Raw genomic sequence first — 19596 nt, 5'->3', positions numbered from 1 at the left:
TTCTTCGACAGAATTTACCTTCTTACCTTGTGGAGCTCTTTCCGTGTGCCATTCAGAGTAATTGATCATCATATTATCAAGAAGCTTTGTTGCTTCACCAAGAGTGATGGACATAAAGGTACCTCCAGTAGCTGAATCCAATAAATTCCGTGAAGAAAAATTTAGTCCTGCATAGAAGGTTTGGATGATCATCCAAGTAGTCAGTCCATGGGTTGGGCAATTTTTAACCAGAGATTTCATTCTTTCCCAAGCTTGAGCAACATGTTCAGTATCTAATTGTTTAAAATTCATTATGCTACTCCTCAAAGATATAATTTTAGCAGGGGGATAATATCTACCAATAAAAGCATCCTTGCATTTAGTCCATGAATCAATACTATTCGCAGAGATAGCAACCAATCTTTAGCTCTTCCTCTTAATGAGAAAGGGAACAATTTTAGTTTAATAATATCACCATCTACATCTTTATATTTTTGCATTTCATATAATTCAACAAAATTATTAAGATGGGCAGCAGCATCATCAGAACTAACACCAGAAAATTGCTCTCGCATAACAAGATTCGATAAAGCGAGGTTTAATTTCAAAGAATTCTGCTGTAGTAGCAGGTGGAGCAATAGGTGTGCATAAGAAATCATTATTATTTGTGGTTGTGAAGTCACACAACTTAGTATTTTCAGCGTTGGCCATTTTAGCAACAGTAAATAAAGCAAACTAGATAAAGTAAATACAAGTAAACTAATTTTTTTTGTGTTTTTGATATAGCAAACAAGATAGCAAATAAAGTAAAACTAGCAACTAATTTTTTTGTATTTTGATTTAGTGCAGCAAACAAAGTAGTAAATAAAACTAAGCAAGACAAAAACAAAGTAAAGAGATTGAGAAGTGAAGACTCCCCTTGCAGCGTGTCTTGATCTCCCCGGCAACGGCGCCAGAAATTTGCTTGATGCGTGTGGTTGGCACGTCCGTTGGGAACCCCAAGAGGAAGGTGTGATGCGCACAGTGGCAAGTTTCCCTCAGTAAGAAACCAAGGTTTAATCGGACCAGTAGGAGTCAAGAAGCACGTTGAAGGTTGATGGCGGCGAGATGTAGTGCGGCGCAACACCAGGGATTCCGGCGCCAACGTGGAACCTGCACAACACAACCAAAGTACTTTGCCCCAACGAAACAGTGAGGTTGTCAATCTCACCGGCTTGCTGTAACAAAGGATTAACCGTATTGTGTGGAAGATGATTGTTTGCAGAAAACAGTAGAACAAGTATTGCAGTAGGTTGTATTTCAGTAAAGAGAATTGGACCGGGGTCCACAGTTCACTAGAGGTGTCTCTCCCATAAGACGAACAGCATGTTGGGTGAACAAATTACAGTTGGGCAATTGACAAATAAAGAGAGCATGACCATGCACATACATATCATGATGAGTATAGTGAGATTTAATTGGGCATTACGACAAAGTACATAGACCGCCATCCAGCATGCATCTATGCCTAAAAAGTCCACCTTCAGGTTATCATCCGAACCCCCTCCAGTATTAAGTTGCTAACAACAGACAATTGCATTAAGTATTGCACGTAATGTAACTAGTGACTACATCCTTGAACATAGCACTAATGTTTTATCCCTAGTGGCAACAGCACATCCATAACCTTAGAGGTTCTTGTCACCCCTCGCATTCACGGAGACATGAACCCACTATCGAGCATAAATACTCCCTCTTGGAGTTACTAGCATCAACTTGGCCAGAGCATCTACTAATAACGGAGAGCATGCAAGATCATAAACAACACATAGATATAACTTTGATAATCAACATAACAAGTATTCTCTATTCATCGGATCCCAACAAACGCAACATATAGAATTACAGATAGATGATCTTGATCATGTTAGGCAGCTCACAAGATCCGACAATGATAGCACAATGGGGAGAAGACAACCATCTAGCTACTGCTATGGACCCATAGTCCAGGGGTAGACTACTCACACATCACACCGGAGGCGACCATGGCGGCGTAGAGTCCTTCGGGAGATGATTCCCCTCTCCGGCGGTGCGGAGGCGATCTCTGGATCCCCCGAGATGGGATCGGCGTTGGCAGCGTCTCTGGAAGGTTTTCCGTATCGTGGCTCTCGGTACTGGGGGTTTCGTCACGGAGGCTATTTGTAGGCGGAAGGGCAGGTCAAGAGGCGGCACGGGGGCCCCACACCACAGGGCCGCGCGGCCAAGGGGGGGGCCGCGCCGCCCTAGGGTGTGGCCCCCTCGTGGCCCCTCTTCGTCTCTCCTTCGGACTTCTGGAAGCTTCGTGGAAAAATAGGCCCCTGGGCTTTGATTTCGTCCAATTCCGAGAATATTTCCTTACTAGGATTTCTGAAACCAAAAACAGCAGAAAACAGCAACTGGCACTTCGGCATCTTGTTAATAGGTTAGTTCCAGAAAATGCACGAATATGACATAAAGTGTGCATAAAACATGTAGATAACATCAATAATGTGGCATGGAACATAAGAAATTATCGATACGTCGGAGACGTATCAGAAGTAAAGAACCAATCCAGCTTTTCCAACAAAGGATCTTTCTGCATGTTGCTCCAGGTAAATTTTCTCCCTTTTAGAGGTAATTCCACAATGCCAAGATTACTAATTGCCTCATTGAACATCAACATATCATTCAAATCTCCATCAGGCTTGTTTCTGTCTGAAGGGCTTCTTATGAAATTAAAATCCCCCATGATTAGCCAATCAGTATCTTGAGGCATGTCTATGTTGGCAAACCAATCAATGAAAAGTGATTTTTTATCAGCTTGGCAAGGCCCATAAATATTTGTGAGAATCCAAGAATCATTTGAGAGATTACATTTGAAATTCACTGATATAGAGAATTCATTGTGAAAAGCCAGTTCACCATTGAATAGGGAGCCATTCCAAATAATAATCAGACCACCAGAAGCTCCCACAGAAGGCACAAATTCAAATTTATTGATTTTTTTGGCCAGAATTTTCTTATGTAGGCCAAGTCAAAAGATTCTCTCTTGGTTTCTTGTAAGCAAACAATATCACAACAAGATTCCTCAATTTTATTAGAGAGTGTCACCCATTTCTATTCAGAATTAATACCCCTCAGGTTCCAATTCATAATTTCCAAGATTTGCAATTATCCATGGATAACAAAGCAATTATTCCAGTGAAGACCCAAAGTAAAGCATACTCTAGGCACCAAGTAGATTAACAGGGAAGTCTTAATATCACAAGCAGTTGAGACAATCATAGTTTTCACAAGGCATAAAAGCAAACTGACAGGTCCACTGCTTAACAGGTTCTGAAAGTGCATTGGGATCAAACATGTCCCAAGAAAAGAAAAATCACATAGAATATTATGCATTGATAACTACTTGAAAGCCTTTTTCTTGGCCTGTTGTGCAAGGAACAACCTTCACCTGCCCCTTCTCACTTGCTTTGTTCTGGGTACTAGAGGATTCATTCTTGGTCTTTTTTTTTGCCTATCACTCCTTGTGTTCCTGCTGCTTGATTCTCTCCTCCATGATTATTGCTTTTCTTCAGAATTCTTTTTTCAACAGCTTCTTCTGGCACCTTACAAAAAGACATTGCCAAATTCTTAACCACTTTATTGTTTATAATTTGAGGAGCAGCATTGCAAGTGAGGCAGTGTTTGCCTGAACAATTTGCATGATTTTTATACCCATCATTTAACAAGACAAGCCTTGGACTTCTTCTTACCTCAAATTCAACCAAAGCAGCTTTTCCTTCTCTTCTCTTCCTTTTTGGAGTGATGAGAGTATCCATAGCCGATGAAGAAGGAATGAGCTCTTCCTCCTTATCAGACAGAGAGAAACAGGTAGGAGCTTTGGTGGTGACACATTTATCTGGAATAGCAAACTGAACAAAGTTTTCATTATTCATGGGTTCCTTAAGAATATCCCAAAGCTGTGATGAAAGAAAACTCTTTGCCCAGTCAAACTTCTCAGGGGTTAAAAGAATAAGAGTTATGAAATTGAGCCAACTCACAGGGATGTCCACCACAGTAGTACTGTTCTGATCTTGGGGTCCATGCATATTGGTGCAAAATATTTCTCCCAAAGACGCATACCTTCTGTAGAGCATTTTCTGGTTAAATCATGCTCCTCAGGTATGGGGAAGAAATGGATTTGGACTCTTCCAAGCATAAGCTGTAGGTGTGCTTCATTTGGTGATACCATGTTAACATTATCAGGCAAGAACAAATTATCATCCATATGATCCATGTCATGTGTATCAGTATTATTCAGAGATGAGCCAGCAGAGATATTTTCAGATAAAGCACCCAGAGAATCATCTTGAGCAGAATAAGCCTGTAGGATATTTAATAATCCTTCTCCCAAAGGCAAGATAGGTTGATCAATGTGCTGCTCAGGAGCTGCATCTTGTGCTTGAGGAGCACATTCAGAGAGACCAATAGGGTTATGGGCAGCAGTATCTTCAGAGCTGGATGAGGAGATATTTACAAAGCTGTTTGCATACAAAATGGGAGGTCCTTGTTCTTCTGCATTCAAAGCAATTTCCTCTTGCTGAGCAGGCAGTTGTTCCTCCACTTCCACTTCCATAGGCTGAGGCTGCTCCTGTTCTGCTCCCATGGCCCAGTGTCCCCATCCATCACCAACTTCTGCATTATCTTGATCATCTGGCTGTGCTGGTGCTTGGTTAAACCAGGGAGCAGGCAAAGCATGTCCAGGCATTGGGTGAGGGTCCACTCCCTCATCAAGTAAAGGATCTTCATCTGGTGGCCCACCTCCAAGAAGATTGTGTTGTAGAACTTCAACAAGAAAAGTCCAAGACTCTGCATCAGGCCTGGAGCTCTCAGTCATCCTAATGCTTCTTGGAATGTCCTGTAGATCAGTGACTCTAACTTTAACCAGAACTCGACCTTTTCTGTTAGGATCTCTTTCCCAAAGAAGTAAAGAGCCAATATCAGCAAAACATGCATTCAAGTCTTCAGTTTTCATATGATCCAGATGAGGACCAACAAGGAGCAGCCAAACACCTCTATTAAAAGTAACCCCCCTCCAATCAGGACCATCATCATGTTTAACAAAGGATGTAGAGACATCTCCAAACTTATTAGGACTAGAGGAAATTAGCCTGTCCCTATCACTAACATTCCTGAACTGAACATACGCTGCTCCAAACGGACAAGAATGCAAGCTAACGAAACCAACTCTAGCCACTTCTGTGAGATACTCCTCAAGGACCTCGGTGATATTAGCAAAAGGGACCAAACCTTTTGGGAAAGGGTTGAAGGTGGCAATGGCGTACTGCTCGTGCTCCTTTGGGCGGCGCGGGACCACCACCCTTTTGACTCCAACGCGCCCGGTAATATGCTGAATCTGGTAGCCGTGTGGCACGAATGGCCTGGGGTCGATTGGGATGTTGGCCATTGTCGGAATCCGAGCCTCCGACTGATCTGCGCCGGTGGTCGGTGGAGGAGACGGTTGCGGAGCAAACGATGGTGGTGAATGCGAGGAGGCGGAAGCGACAAAGGAAGGGGATATTTTTTTTCCAAAATGGAAATCCGAGAAGGCAGAAAAGGAGGAAACCTCCTGGATTAAAGGCGCCGACCCATGGGCCTTAAACCAGGTACGGTAACTATCATCGGGCCATTGAATAACATTGAATGTGGGAAATTTTAAAAATGGAATCAAGCCCGGTAAATTTGCTTGGAATGAAACTCTCTTTAAATGAGAGCTTTGAAGAACTTCAGCGTGATCAGAGGAAGAGGCCGTTTGAAAATTGGAGCTATGCCTGGGAACCAAAGCAGGTTTGGGAGGTGACTGCTGATACGTCCAAAACGTATCTACTTTCCCGAACACTTTTGCTATTGTTTTGCCTCTAATTTGTGTATTTTGGATACAACTAACACGGACTAACGCTGTTTTCAGCAGAATTGCCCTGGTGTCTTATTTTTGTGCAGAAAATCAACTTTCAGGAAAATCTCCGAAAATAATTGCAATGGGCCTATTTTTACAGAAGAACCACGGAGCCAGAAGACGAGACGGAGGGGGGCCACGAGGCGCGCACACCACGTGGCGGCGCGGTGGCCCATGGCCGCGCCGCCACATGGGGACGCCGCCTCGGCCAGCCCCAGGCGCTCCTCTCTGGACTACTTAAAGCCCTTGACCTAAAAACGCACGGGGGTTCGACCAATTTTTGAGAAGACATCCAGAACTCCGCCGCCACCGAAAACCTTATTTCGGGATCAGAAAATCCGCTCTGGCACCCTGCCGGGACGGGGAATTGGAGGAGATCATCTCCACCGACGCCTCTCCATCGACCATCCATGTTCCCCCATCCATGTGTGAGTAAATCCCCGATGTAGGCTGAAGGGGATGGTAGGGATTGGATGAGATTGTTCATGTAATAGCCATAAGATTGTTAGGGCATGGTGCCTAGTATCCGTTGTTGGTACTTTTATGATATTGTTGCAACTTGTTATGCTTAATGCTTGTCACTAGGGCCCGAGTGCCATGATTTCAGATCTGAACATGTTATTGATTCATGATGATATTCATTGTTTTATGATCTTACCTGCAAGTTGTATACACATATTGCTGTCCGGAACCCGAGGCCCCAAAGTGACAGAAATTGGGACAGCCGGAGGGGAAGGTTGTGATATGAGGATCACATGTGTTCACGGAGTGTTAATGCTTTGCTCCGGTACTCTATTAAAAGGAGTACCTTAATTACCAGTAGTTTCCCTAGAGGCCCGGCTGCCACCGGCTGGTAGGACAAAAGATGTTGTGCAAGTTTCTCATTGTTAGCACGTACGACTATATACGGAACACATGCCTATGGTTATTTAGTACTTGGATACTGCTTTATTATTATCTGCAAATGCCTTGTCTTGATTATTACATGAGTTATCTTATCCATGCAGCGCCCGTTCATCCATCCCTATGCCTATAATATTTTAATCATGCTATTTACTATAATCACTACTGCTGTCTTTATTACGCTGCTGCTTATATTTCACTACTGCTACTGCTATAGAACTGTTGCTACTGATAAACTATTGCGAGCAAGTCTGTTTCCAGGTGCAGCTGAGCTGACAACTCCGCTGTTAAGGCTTACAAATATTCTTTGGCTCCCCTTGTGTCGAATCAATAAATTGGGTTTTACTTCCCTCGAAGACAGTTGTGATCCCCTATACTTGTGGGTCATCAAGACTATTTTCTGGCGCCGTTACCGGGGAGCATAGCTTTATTTGCAAGTTCACCTGAATTGATATTGTTCGCCGCAAATCCTCCATCATGGGTAAACCTCGCGATGCTAAAGTCGCCATATTATCATCCACTACAAGAAAAAGGTACAACTCTGAGTACCTCTGCTGCTCTTGATTCACCATCTGTGATAAGTCAACTTGTTTCACCACCACAAGCTTCACATGTTGGTACTTCCGCTGAATCTGAAAATTGCTTTGATAATTTTGGTGATGCTTCAACTGTGCTTGATGATAGTGGATCATTAGGTCCTTTTCTAGATGCTACAATTGCTAGGTCTAGACAAATTGAAAATACTAAAATTCCTAATGAAAATACTGTTACACCTGTTAATTCACCTGAGTCTGTTGAACACTCTAGTGATGATCCTGATGAAGATTATGTGGAACTTGATGATGATTTTATTGATAAATGTAATGCTACTACTGGTGCAAGTAACATTAAAAAGCTTCTTGCACAACATGTTGTTAGATATAAACTGTCTCCTGATCCTAAATTTGCCACATCTCCTATAAACATTAAGGATAAGGATTATGATTTTTCTCTTGATTTATCTCATATATCTATTGTTGAGAAAACACCTTTTTGTGGTACTGAAAAAGAAAGTGTTGTAGAGCACATGAATGAGCTTTCTACTTTGAGTAGCTTGTTTTCTGATGATATCAAGAAGCGTACTTATTTTGTTGCTAAATTTTTTCCTTTCTCGTTAAAGGATGATGCTAAATCTTGGTATAATAGTTTGCCTCCTAATTTTATTGATAGTCCAAGCGGTTTGCTTGATGTTTTCTTTCGAAAATATTTTCCTGCTAGTGCTCAACATATTGCTTTGCAGAAAATTTATAGTTTTGACCAGGAAGATGGAGAGAAATTGCCTGAAGCTTGGGCAAGGTTTTGCTCTCTTCTTAGAGCTCGGATTGGACATGATTTGGAAAAGCATGATTTACTTGATATATTTTATAGTGGACTAACCATTGAGTCTAGGGAATACCTGGATAGTTGTGCTGGTTGTATTTTCAGGAGAGAACTCCAGACGAAGCTGAAGAATTAATGGCTAGAATAAGCCAAAATCATGATGATTGGACTACACCTGAACCAACCCCAACACCAATATTGAAGAAGAGGGGTATGATTGAATTAAATGATGAAGATATGAGAGAAGCCAAGAAATCTCTTAAAGAGAAAGGTATTAAATCTGAAGATGTGAAGAATTTACCTCCCATGCACAATTGAGGTACATTCTCTTCAACGCTTTGATAAAGGAGACATTCCTTACTCAAAACCTCCTGATCAATGTTTAGATGAATTTGATAATTATGTTGTTAAGCAAGATAACTTTAATATAAGAGTAGAGAATCATTTAATGGAAAATTCTCAAGCTATTAGTAAATTGCATGATATTATGGAGAGAACCTCCAATGATGTTAAGATGCTTGTTAAACATTTTCATATGGTTCAAACTCAAATTGATCAACTCACTAAAGTGCAAAATGACTTGTTAAAAAATACTTCTAAAGAGAAACATGCTTATGAAGTAACAACTAGAGGTGGTGTTTCTACTCAGGATCCTCTATATCCTGAGGGGCATCCCAAAAGAGTTGAACAAGATTCTCAACGAACTAAAGAAACTAGTGCTCCTTCTAAGAAAAATAAGAAGAAACATAAAACTGTTGTAGAATCTTCTGAACCTGTTAATGATCCTAATAGTATTTCTATTTCTGATGCTAAAACTGAAAGTGGTAATGAACATGATAAAGATAATGGTAAGAATGATGTTTTTGATAAAGAAGAGGTTGAAGATGAACCTGAAAAGCATGCTAAAAATATAAAGTACACTAAAGAAGATTTCACTGCTAAGAAACATGGTAATGAAAGAGAACCTTGGGTTCAAAAGCAAATGCCTTTTCCTATTAAGAAACTAAAATCAAAGGAGGAAGAACACTATAATAAATTTTGTGATTGGATGAAACCTTTGTTCTTGCAAATCCCTTTGACTGATGCTATTAAATTGCCTCCTTATTCAAAGTATATGAAAGATATTGTCTCTAACAAAAGAAAAATTCCTAATGAGGAGATTTCCACTATGCTTGCTAATTACTCTTTCAATGGCAAGGTTCCAAAGAAGCTGGGAGACCCAGGTATACCAACTACCCCTTGTTCCATCAAGAATAATTATGTTAGAACTGCTCTATGTGATTTGGGAGCAGGAGTTAGTGCTATGCCTTTTTCTCTTTACAAGAGACTTTATTTAGATAAGTTGATACCAACTGATATATCTTTGAAAATGGCCGATAAATCTACTGCTGTTCCTGTTGGTATATGTGAGGATGTCCCTGTTCAAGTTGCCAATAATTGCTTAATATTAACTGATTTGGTTGTGTTGGAAATGCCTGAAGATGATAATATGTCTATTATTCTTGGAAGACCTTTTCTTAGCACTACAGGGGCTGTTATTGATTGCAATAAAGGAAAAGTTACTTTCAATGTTGATGACAAGGAGCATACGGTTTATTTTCCCAAGAAGATTGATAAAGTATATGGAGTTAATACAATTTCTAATTTGAGAAATATTAAAGTGGGAGTTATTGATTGTCCTATATATGAGCCTAAAGAAGGATATCAAAATATTATGATTGGGTCCATAGCAATACAATATAAGGTAACATGATTAATTTGAGGTTTATTTCTTATTATGTCATGTAAAATTTATTTGGTGGCAAGACTTGATCAACCTTGTTAACAAGTACATTTTAAATGCATGGAAGAGCTAAACAACATTTCTTTCTTTCTCCACACTTGTTTTACTTTCTGTAGTACTACTTGTTTGCAAGATGCTTTAGTTGTTTAAAAATTTGAAAATCTTTTTCTGCCCTGAAACAATTATTTTAACACCCGAAAATGTGCATTTTTCGAAGTTTTCAAAAAATTACAAAAATTATACCACTGGTCCTATTTTTTAATTGCAACGTGGGAATGCCTGGGGCTGACCAGTGGGGCACCCCAGGGCTGCACCCCATGTGCTGGCGCGACCAACATGGGGGGCGCGTCGCCCTGTGGTGTGGGCCCCACCTGGCCCTCCACTCACTCATCCACGTACCACTCCACTCTCTTCCACGGGAAAACACACCACCATTGTTCAAACCCGAGTTTCTTGCTGTTCTTGCTCGAGATTTTCGATCTCCTTACTCAGCCCATCTTTGCTGCTGAGATTTGGGTCATTTGTTCTCCGGTATGTGACTCCTCCGATTATCCAAATAGAATTTTGTTTAGTTGAGTATATCTTGAGTATTTTTCTGCTGTAGGTGACATGTTAAGTGAGTTTGCATGCTTGTTCTAAGTTGTAAAAATTAGTTTTGATGCATGTTTAGTACTCTATCAAGTTTCTATAGTAGTCTCCCTCATTTATATGTCTCAAAATCAACTTTTATAATGATTGTTGAAAAAATTCAGAAAATGGAGTGGAATAGACACCAACTCAACCAACATAAATTAGAGGTGCATGAAGTTATGAGAGTCCACCGTGAAGAGGGGGTATTCCCCTCCTACTACCCATGCACCGATTTCATGAAGAGTGCAGGAATTTTTCAGGATGTTCAAAATCTAATTTCTAATGCAGGGTTAGAAGATTTTGTTAGTGGTGAACCTTACCAATATGCAAAACTAACCATGTCAGTAGTGCAGGATTTTGAATTCCATTGGTCCCAACCTAACCCCATGGTTCAATATAAATCTACAATAAAACTATCAACTTGCCCTTTGATGATTTTTGTGCAGCTATTAAAGTGCCACAGTGGGGATCACGTGAGAAGATTAGGGGGCTGCCACCGCAACTCTTGAATCTATACGAGATGATCTGTCAAGGGAGAAGCTTCTCAATTGAGAGTGGTAAAATTCATAGTATTCAACTCCCATCTATTCGCTATTTTGCTTACTTTATCACCAAGTGCGTTCTTGCTAGAAAGAATGCAAATAAGTTATCCATCCATGACTTGGTTTTCTTAGCTGCTGCATTGCAACGTGATAGAACTTATAATTTGGGTGCTTTGATAGCTTTTAGACTTGCTACTAACCGTGATAAAGGAGGAATTTGTGGAGGTCTGATACGTCTCCGACGTATCGATAATTTCTTATGTTCCATGCCACATTATTGATGTTATCTACATGTTTTATGCACACTTTATGTCATATTCGTGCATTTTCTGGAACTAACCTATTAACAAGATGCCGAAGTGCCAGTTCCTGTTTTCTGCTGTTTTTGGTTTCAGAAATCCTAGTAACGAAATATTCTCGGAATCGGACGAAATCAACGCCCAAGTTCCTATTTTCACCGGAAGCATCCAGAACACCGGGAAGGACCCGGAGGGGGCACTGGGCCCCCAGACCATAGGCCGGCGCGGCCCAGGCCCTGGCCGCGCCGCCCTATGGTGTCGTCGCCCCTTCGACCCTCCTGCGCCGCCTCTTCGCCTATTTAAAGCCCCTGGATCGAAAACCCTGATAAGTTCGGCGAAAACCACAGAAACCTTCCAGAGCCACCGCCATCGCGACGCCAAGATCTAGGGGACAGGAGTCTCTGTTCCGGCACGCTGCCGGAGCGGGGAAGTGCCCCCGGAAGGCTCCTCCATCGACACCGCTGCCATCTCCACCGCCATCTTCATCACCGCTGCTGCTCCCATGAGGAGGGAGTAGTTCTCCATCGAGGCTCGGGGCTGTACCGGTAGCTATGTGGTTAATCTCTCTCCTATGTACCTCAATACAATGATCTCATGAGCTGCTTTACATGATTGAGATTCATATGAGTTTTGTATCACTACTATCTATGTGCTACTCTAGCAAAGTTATTAAAGTAGTTCTATTCCTCCTGCACGTGTGTAAAGGTGACAGTGTGTGCACCGTGTTAGTACTTGGTTTATGCTATGATCATGATCTCTTGTAGATTGCGAAGTTAACTATTGCTATGATAATATTGATGTGATCTATTCCTCCTACATATGCATGAAGGTGACAGTGTGCATGCTATGTTAGTACTTGGTTTAGTCTGTTGATCTATCTTACACTACAAGGTTACTAAAATATGAACAGTAATTGTGGAGCTTGTTAACTCCGGCATTGAGGGTTCGTGTAATCCTACGCAATGTGTTCATCATCCAACAAAAGTGTAGAGTATGCATTTATCTATTCTGTTATGTGATCAATGTTGAGAGTGTCCACTAGTGAAAGTGTAATCCCTAGGCCTTGTTCCTAAATACGCTATCGCTGCTTGTTTCTTGTTTCTTTGTGTTACTACTGCTGCAATACTACCACCATCAACTACACGCCAGCAAGCTATTTTCTGGCACCGTTGCTACTGCTCATATATATTCATACCACCTGTATTTCACTATCTCTTCGCCGAACTAGTGCACCTATTAGGTGTGTTGGGGACACAAGAGACTTCTTGCTTTGTGGTTGCAGGGTTGCATGAGAGGGATATCTTTGACCTCTTCCTCCCTGAGTTCGATAAACCTTGGGTATCCACTTAAGGGAAAACTTGCTGCTGTTCTACAAACCTCTGCTCTTGGAGGCCCAACACTGTCTACAGGAAAGGAGGGGGAACGTAGACATCAAGCTATTTTCTGGCGCCGTTGCCGGGGACCAGAAAGCTACACAACAAGGATTTCCTCCCTCGTCAACCACGCGCCAGTCCTGGACAGCATCAAGTATTTTCTGGCGCCGTTGCCGGGGAGGAAAGGTAAAAGGTACTCACACTCCGGACCTCGGCTACTAAGCTATTTTCCGCCGCTGTAAGTACTCAAAGCTATTTCCTTTAGATCCTGCAATTGCATCTTTTTGTTTCTTGTTTTACACTAGTAAGGCATAATGGAAAACATCTGTGAGCTCTTTGTACTATTTCCTGAGTCAAGACATGAATGGTTTAATGCAAAAATTAAAAAACCTATGGAACCTTATTTGCATGCTAGTAGCAATGATATTAGTATGAACACTTTGAACACCATTGTTGCTAATGATATGGAAAATTCTAAGCTTGGGGAAGCTGGCTTTGATGAGCATGATATTTTTAGTCCCCCAAGCATTGAGGAGAAAATTTTCTTTGATGATATTTTGCCTCCTATTTATGATGATTATAATGATAGTGGTCTTTTGGTGCCACCTACTATGGAGAGTAAATTTTGTTGTGATTATACTATGCCTCCAACACTTGATGAGAATAATAATGATAGCTACTTTGTTGAATTTGCTCCTGCTACAACTAATAAGAATGATTATGCTTATGTGGAGAGTAATAATTTTATGCATGAGACTCATGATAAGAATGCTTTATGTGATAGTTATATTGTTGAGTTTGCTCATGATGCTACTGAAAGTTATTATGAGAGAGGAAAATATGGTTGTAGAAATTTTCATGTTACTAAAACACCTCTCTATGTGCTTAAAATTTTGAAGCTATACTTGTTTTATCTTCCTATGCTTGTTACTTTGCTCTTCATGAACTTGTTTATTTACAAGATTCCTATGCATAGGAAGCATGTTAGACTTAAATATGTTTCTAATTTGCCTCTTGATGCTCTCTTTTCCTTCAAATACTATTTCTTGCGAGTGCATCATTAAAACTGCTGAGCCCATCTTAATGGCTATAAAGAAAGAACTTCTTGGGAGATAACCCATGTGTTATTTTGCTACAGTACCTTGTTTTTATTTTGTGTCTTGGAAGTTGTTTACTACTGTAGCAACCTCTCCTTATCTTAGTTTTTTGTTTTGTTGTGCCAAGTGAAGCCTCTAATCGAAGGTTGATACTAGATTTGGATTTCTGCGCAGAAACAGATTTCTATCTGTCACGAATCTGGGCTGTTTTCTCTGTAGAAAAATCAGAAAAATATGCCAATTTACGTGCGTGTTCCTCAGATATGTACGCAACTTTCATTAGTTTTGAGTTTTCTGATCTGAGCAACGGAAGTATTTATTAAAAATTCGTCTTTACGGACTGTTCTGTTTTGACAGATTCTGCCTTTTATTTCGCATTGCTTCTTTCGCTGTGTTGGGTGGATTTCTTTGTTCCATTACCTTCCAGTAGCTTTGAGCAATGTCCAGAAGTGTTAAGAATGATTGTGTCACCTCTGAACATGTGAGTTTTTGATTATGTACTAACCCCTCTAATGAAGTTTATGAGAAGTTTGGTGTGAAGGAAGTTTTCAAGGGTCAAGAGAGGAGGATGATATACTATGATCAAGAAGAGTGAAAGCTCTAAGCTTGGGGATGCCCCGGTGGTTCACCCCTGCATATATCAAGAAGACTCAAGCGTCTAAGCTTGGGGATGCCCAAGGCATCCCCTTCTTCATCGACAAATTATCAGGTTCCTTCTCTTGAAACTATATTTTTATTCGGTCACATCTTATGTGCTTTACTTGGAGCGTCTGTATGCTTTTATTTTTGTTTGTGTTTGAATAAATTGGATTACATCATGCTTGTGTGGGAGAGAGACACGCTCCGCTGTTGCATATGAACACATGTGTTCTTAGCTCATAGTATTCATGGCGAAGTTTCTTCTTCGTTAAATTGTTATATGGTTGGAATTGGAAAATGATACATGTAGTAATTGCTATTAATGTCTTGAATAACTTGATACTTGGCAATTGTTGTGCTCTTGTTTAAGCTCTTGCATCATATACTTTGCACCTATTAATGAAGAAATATATAGAGCATGCTAAAATTTGGTTTGCATAATTGGTCTCTCTAAGGTCTAGATAATTTCTAGTATTGAGTTTGAACAACAAGGAAGACGGTGTAGAGTCTTATAATGTTTTCAATATGTCTTTTATGTGAGTTTTGCTGCACCGGTTCATCCTTGTGTTTGTTTCAAATAAACCTTGCTAGCCTAAACCTTGTATCGAGAGGGAATACTTCTCATGCATCCAAAATACTTGAGCCAACCACTATGCCATTTGTGTCCACCATACCTACCTACTACATGGTATTTCCTGCCATTCCAAAGTAAATTTCTTGAGTGCTACCTTTAAATTCCATCATTCACCTTTACAATATATAGCTCATGGGACAACTAGCTTAAAAACTATTGTGGTATTGAATATGTAATTATGCACTTTATCTTTTATTAAGTTGCTTGTTGTGCGATAACCATGTTTACTGGGGACGCCATCAACTACTCTTTGTTGAATTTCATGTGAGTTGCTATGCATGTTCGTCTTGTCTGAAGTAAGAGCGATCTACCACCTTATGGTTAAGCATGCATATTGTTAGAGAAGAACATTGGGCCGCTAACTAAAGCCATGATCCATGGTGGAAGTTTCAGTTTTGGACATATATCCTCAATCTCAAATGAGAAAATTATTAATTGTTGCTACATGCTTATGCATAAAAGAGGAGTCCATTATCTGTTGTCTATGTTGTCCCGGTATGGATGTCTAAGTTGAAGAATAATCAATAGCGAGAAATCCAATGCGAGCTTTCTCCTTAGACCTTTGTACAGGCGGCATAGAGGTACCCCTTTGTGACACTTGGTCAAAACATGTGCATTGTGATGATCCGGTAGTCCAAGCTAATTAGGACAAGGTGCGGGCACTATTAGTACACTATGCATGAGGCTTGCAACTTATAAGATATAATTTACATGATACATATGCTTTATTACTACCGTTGACAAAATTGTTTCATGTTTTCAAAATCAAAGCTCTAGCACAAATATAGCAATCGATGCTTTTCCTCTATGGAGGACAATTCTTTTACTTTCAATGTTGAGTCAGTTCACCTATTTCTCTCCACCTCAAGAAGCAAACACTTGTGTGAACTGTGCATTGATTCCTACATACTTGCTTATTGCACCTATTATATTACTCTATGTTGACAATATCCATGAGATATACATGTTATGAGTTGAAAGCAACCGCTGAAACTTAATCTTCTTTTGTGTTGCTTCAATGCCTTTACTTTGAATTATTGCTTTATGAGTTAACTTTTATGCAAGACTTATTGATGCTTGTCTTGAAGTGCTATTCATGAAAAGTCTTTGCTTTATGATTCACTTGTTTACTCATGTCATATACATTGTTTTGATCGCTGCATTCACTACATATGCTTTACAAATAGTATGATCAAGGTTATGATGGCATGTCACTCCGGAAATTATACGTGTTATCGTTTTACACTGCTGGACGAGCAGAACTAAGCTTGGGGATGCTGATACGTCTCCGACGTATCGATAATTTCTTATGTTCCATGCCACATTATTGATGTTATCTACATGTTTTATGCACACTTTATGTCATATTCGTGCATTTTCTGGAACTAACCTATTAACAAGATGCCGAAGTGCCGGTTCTGTTTTCTGCTGTTTTGGTTTCAGAAATCCTAGTAACGAAATATTCTCGGAATCGGACGAAATCAACGCCCAAGTTCCTATTTTCACCGGAAGCATCCAGAACACCGGGAAGGACCGGAGGGAGCACTGGGCCCCCAGGACCATAGGCCGGCGCGGCCCAGGCCCTGGCGCGCCGCCCTATGGTGTCGTCGCCTTCGACCCTCCTGCGCCGCCTCTTCGCCTATTTAAAGCCCCTGGATCGAAAACCCTGATAAGTTCGGCGAAAACCACAGAAACCTTCCAGAGCCGCCGCCATCGCGACGCCAAGATCTAGGGGACAGGAGTCTCTGTTCCGGCACGCTGCCGGAGCGGGGAAGTGCCCCCGGAAGGCTCCTCCATCGACACCACTGCCATCTCCACCGCCATCTTCATCACCACTGCTGCTCCCATGAGGAGGGAGTAGTTCTCCATCGAGGCTCGGGGCTGTACCGGTAGCTATGTGGTTAATCTCTCTCCTATGTACCTCAATACAATGATCTCATGAGCTGCTTTACATGATTGAGATTCATATGAGTTTTGTATCACTACTATCTATGTGCTACTCTAGCAAAGTTATTAAAGTAGTTCTATTCCTCCTGCACGTGTGTAAAGGTGACAGTGTGTGCACCGTGTTAGTACTTGGTTTATGCTATGATCATGATCTCTTGTAGATTGCGAAGTTAACTATTGCTATGATAATATTGATGTGATCTATTCCTCCTACATATGCATGAAGGTGACAGTGTGCATGCTATGTTAGTACTTGGTTTAGTCTGTTGATCTATCTTACACTACAAGGTTACTAAAATATGAACAGTAATTGTGGAGCTTGTTAACTCCGGCATTGAGGGTTCGTGTAATCCTACGCAATGTGTTCATCATCCAACAAAAGTGTAGAGTATGCATTTATCTATTCTGTTATGTGATCAATGTTGAGAGTGTCCACTAGTGAAAGTGTAATCCCTAGGCCTTGTTCCTAAATACTGCTATCGCTGCTTGTTTACTGTTTTACTGTGTTACTACTGCTGCAATACTACCACCATCAACTACACGCCAGCAAGCTATTTTCTGGCACCGTTGCTACTGCTCATATATATTCATACCACCTGTATTTCACTATCTCTTCGCCGAACTAGTGCACCTATTAGGTGTGTTGGGGACACAAGAGACTTCTTGCTTTGTGGTTGCAGGGTTGCATGAGAGGGATATCTTTGACCTCTTCCTCCCTGAGTTCGATAAACCTTGGGTATCCACTTAAGGGAAAACTTGCTGCTGTTCTACAAACCTCTGCTCTTGGAGGCCCAACACTGTCTACAGGAAAGGAGGGGGAACGTAGACATCAAGGTCTCATTGCATCTCGTTTGCTAGCTATGCATGGTGTAGAACCTCACTCTCTTGATGTTCAGCTCTCTATAGAGAAACTTGATATTGTTTCCATGATAAAACATGAATTTGTTTCTAATTGGTCTAATTTGAATAATCTGTCCTATGAGATAAACTTTTTCAAGAAAAAGTGGAGAGTAATTAAATCTGAAAGGCTAGTTGGATTGCCTGCACCTGCTTTGTTTAACCTTGATTCCAGGAAAAGTTGGTCGATCACAGAAGATGAACTTGATGCATACATAGAGAGGTGCGGCCATCATGCAGGGGACGGCATGGAGGAGGCCGAGGAACCCCTCGACTTGTCATCCGACGCAGCAAGTTCTTCACATCAGCATTTTGGGCATGTGGAGCCTTCATCCTATTCTTCTGCACAGGGACCTTATTACGACCACGTGATACGTCCATTTTGCATCACTATTTTATATCATAATTTGCTGTTATTCATTGATATATTTCATATTTAGAGGTGATATTTATGTTATTTCATCTATTTTGCATGTTTCATGATTATTGGAGGATCGCGCACCGGAGTCAGGATTCTGCTGGAAAAAGTACCGTCAGAATGCAATATTTCGGAAGATCAACAATTGACGGAAATTATATGAAAAATCCTATTTTTCCAGAAGACGAAGGGAGCCAGAAGGGGGAGCCGAGGAGGGCCGCCATGGGCCCACCTCATAGGCCGGCGCGGGCCAAGGCCTGGCCGCGCCGCCATGTAAGGAGGGGGGCCACAGCCCCCTCTGGCCTCCTCTCCTTCGCGTACATCTTCGTCCCGAAAACCTAAGCTCCGGAGGATAGTCTCGAAGAGTCACAGCCGCCTCTGCGGGGCGGAAAACACCAGAGAGAAAAGAGCTCTCCGGCAGGCTGAAATATGCCGGGGAAATTCCCTCTCGGAGGGGGGAAATCGACGCCATCGTCACCGTCATCGAGCTGGACATTGATGTCTACTCACGCTTCTTTTCCTGTAGACAGTGTTGGGCCTCCAAGAGAGATGTTTGTAGAACAGCAACAAGTTTTCCCTTAAGTGGATCACCCAAGGTTTATCGAACTCAGGGAGGAAGAGGTCAAAGATATCCCTCTCATGCAACCCTGCAACCACAAAGCAAGAAGTCTCTTGTGTCCCCAACACACCTAATACACTTGTCAGATGTATAGGTGCACTAGTTCGGCGAAGAGATAGTGAAATACAGGTGGTATGAATGTATATGAGCAGTAGTAACGGCGCCAGAAAATACTTGATGCTACAACTGGCGTGTGGTTGATGGTGGTAATATTGCAGGCGATCTGAGATGCGATAAAACGATAAACAAGCAGTGATTGCAGTATTTGGGAACAAGGCCTAGGGATTATACTTTCACTAGTGGACACTCTCAACATTGATCACATAACAGAATAGATAAATGCTATACTCTACACTCTCTTGTTGGATGATGAACACCACTAATTGTGTAGGATTACACGAACCCTCAATGCCGGAGTTAACAAGCTCCACAATATTCGATATTCATGTTTAAATAACCTTAGAGTGCATGATAGATCAACACAACTACACCAAGTACTAACATAGCATGCACACTGTCACCGTCACACTATGAAGGAGGCA

The sequence above is a fragment of the Lolium perenne genome, chromosome 1 (genome assembly GCF_019359855.2).
Source record: "Lolium perenne isolate Kyuss_39 chromosome 1, Kyuss_2.0, whole genome shotgun sequence".
Lineage (NCBI taxonomy): Eukaryota > Viridiplantae > Streptophyta > Magnoliopsida > Poales > Poaceae > Lolium > Lolium perenne.
Note: the sequence above shows the minus strand (reverse complement) of the source record.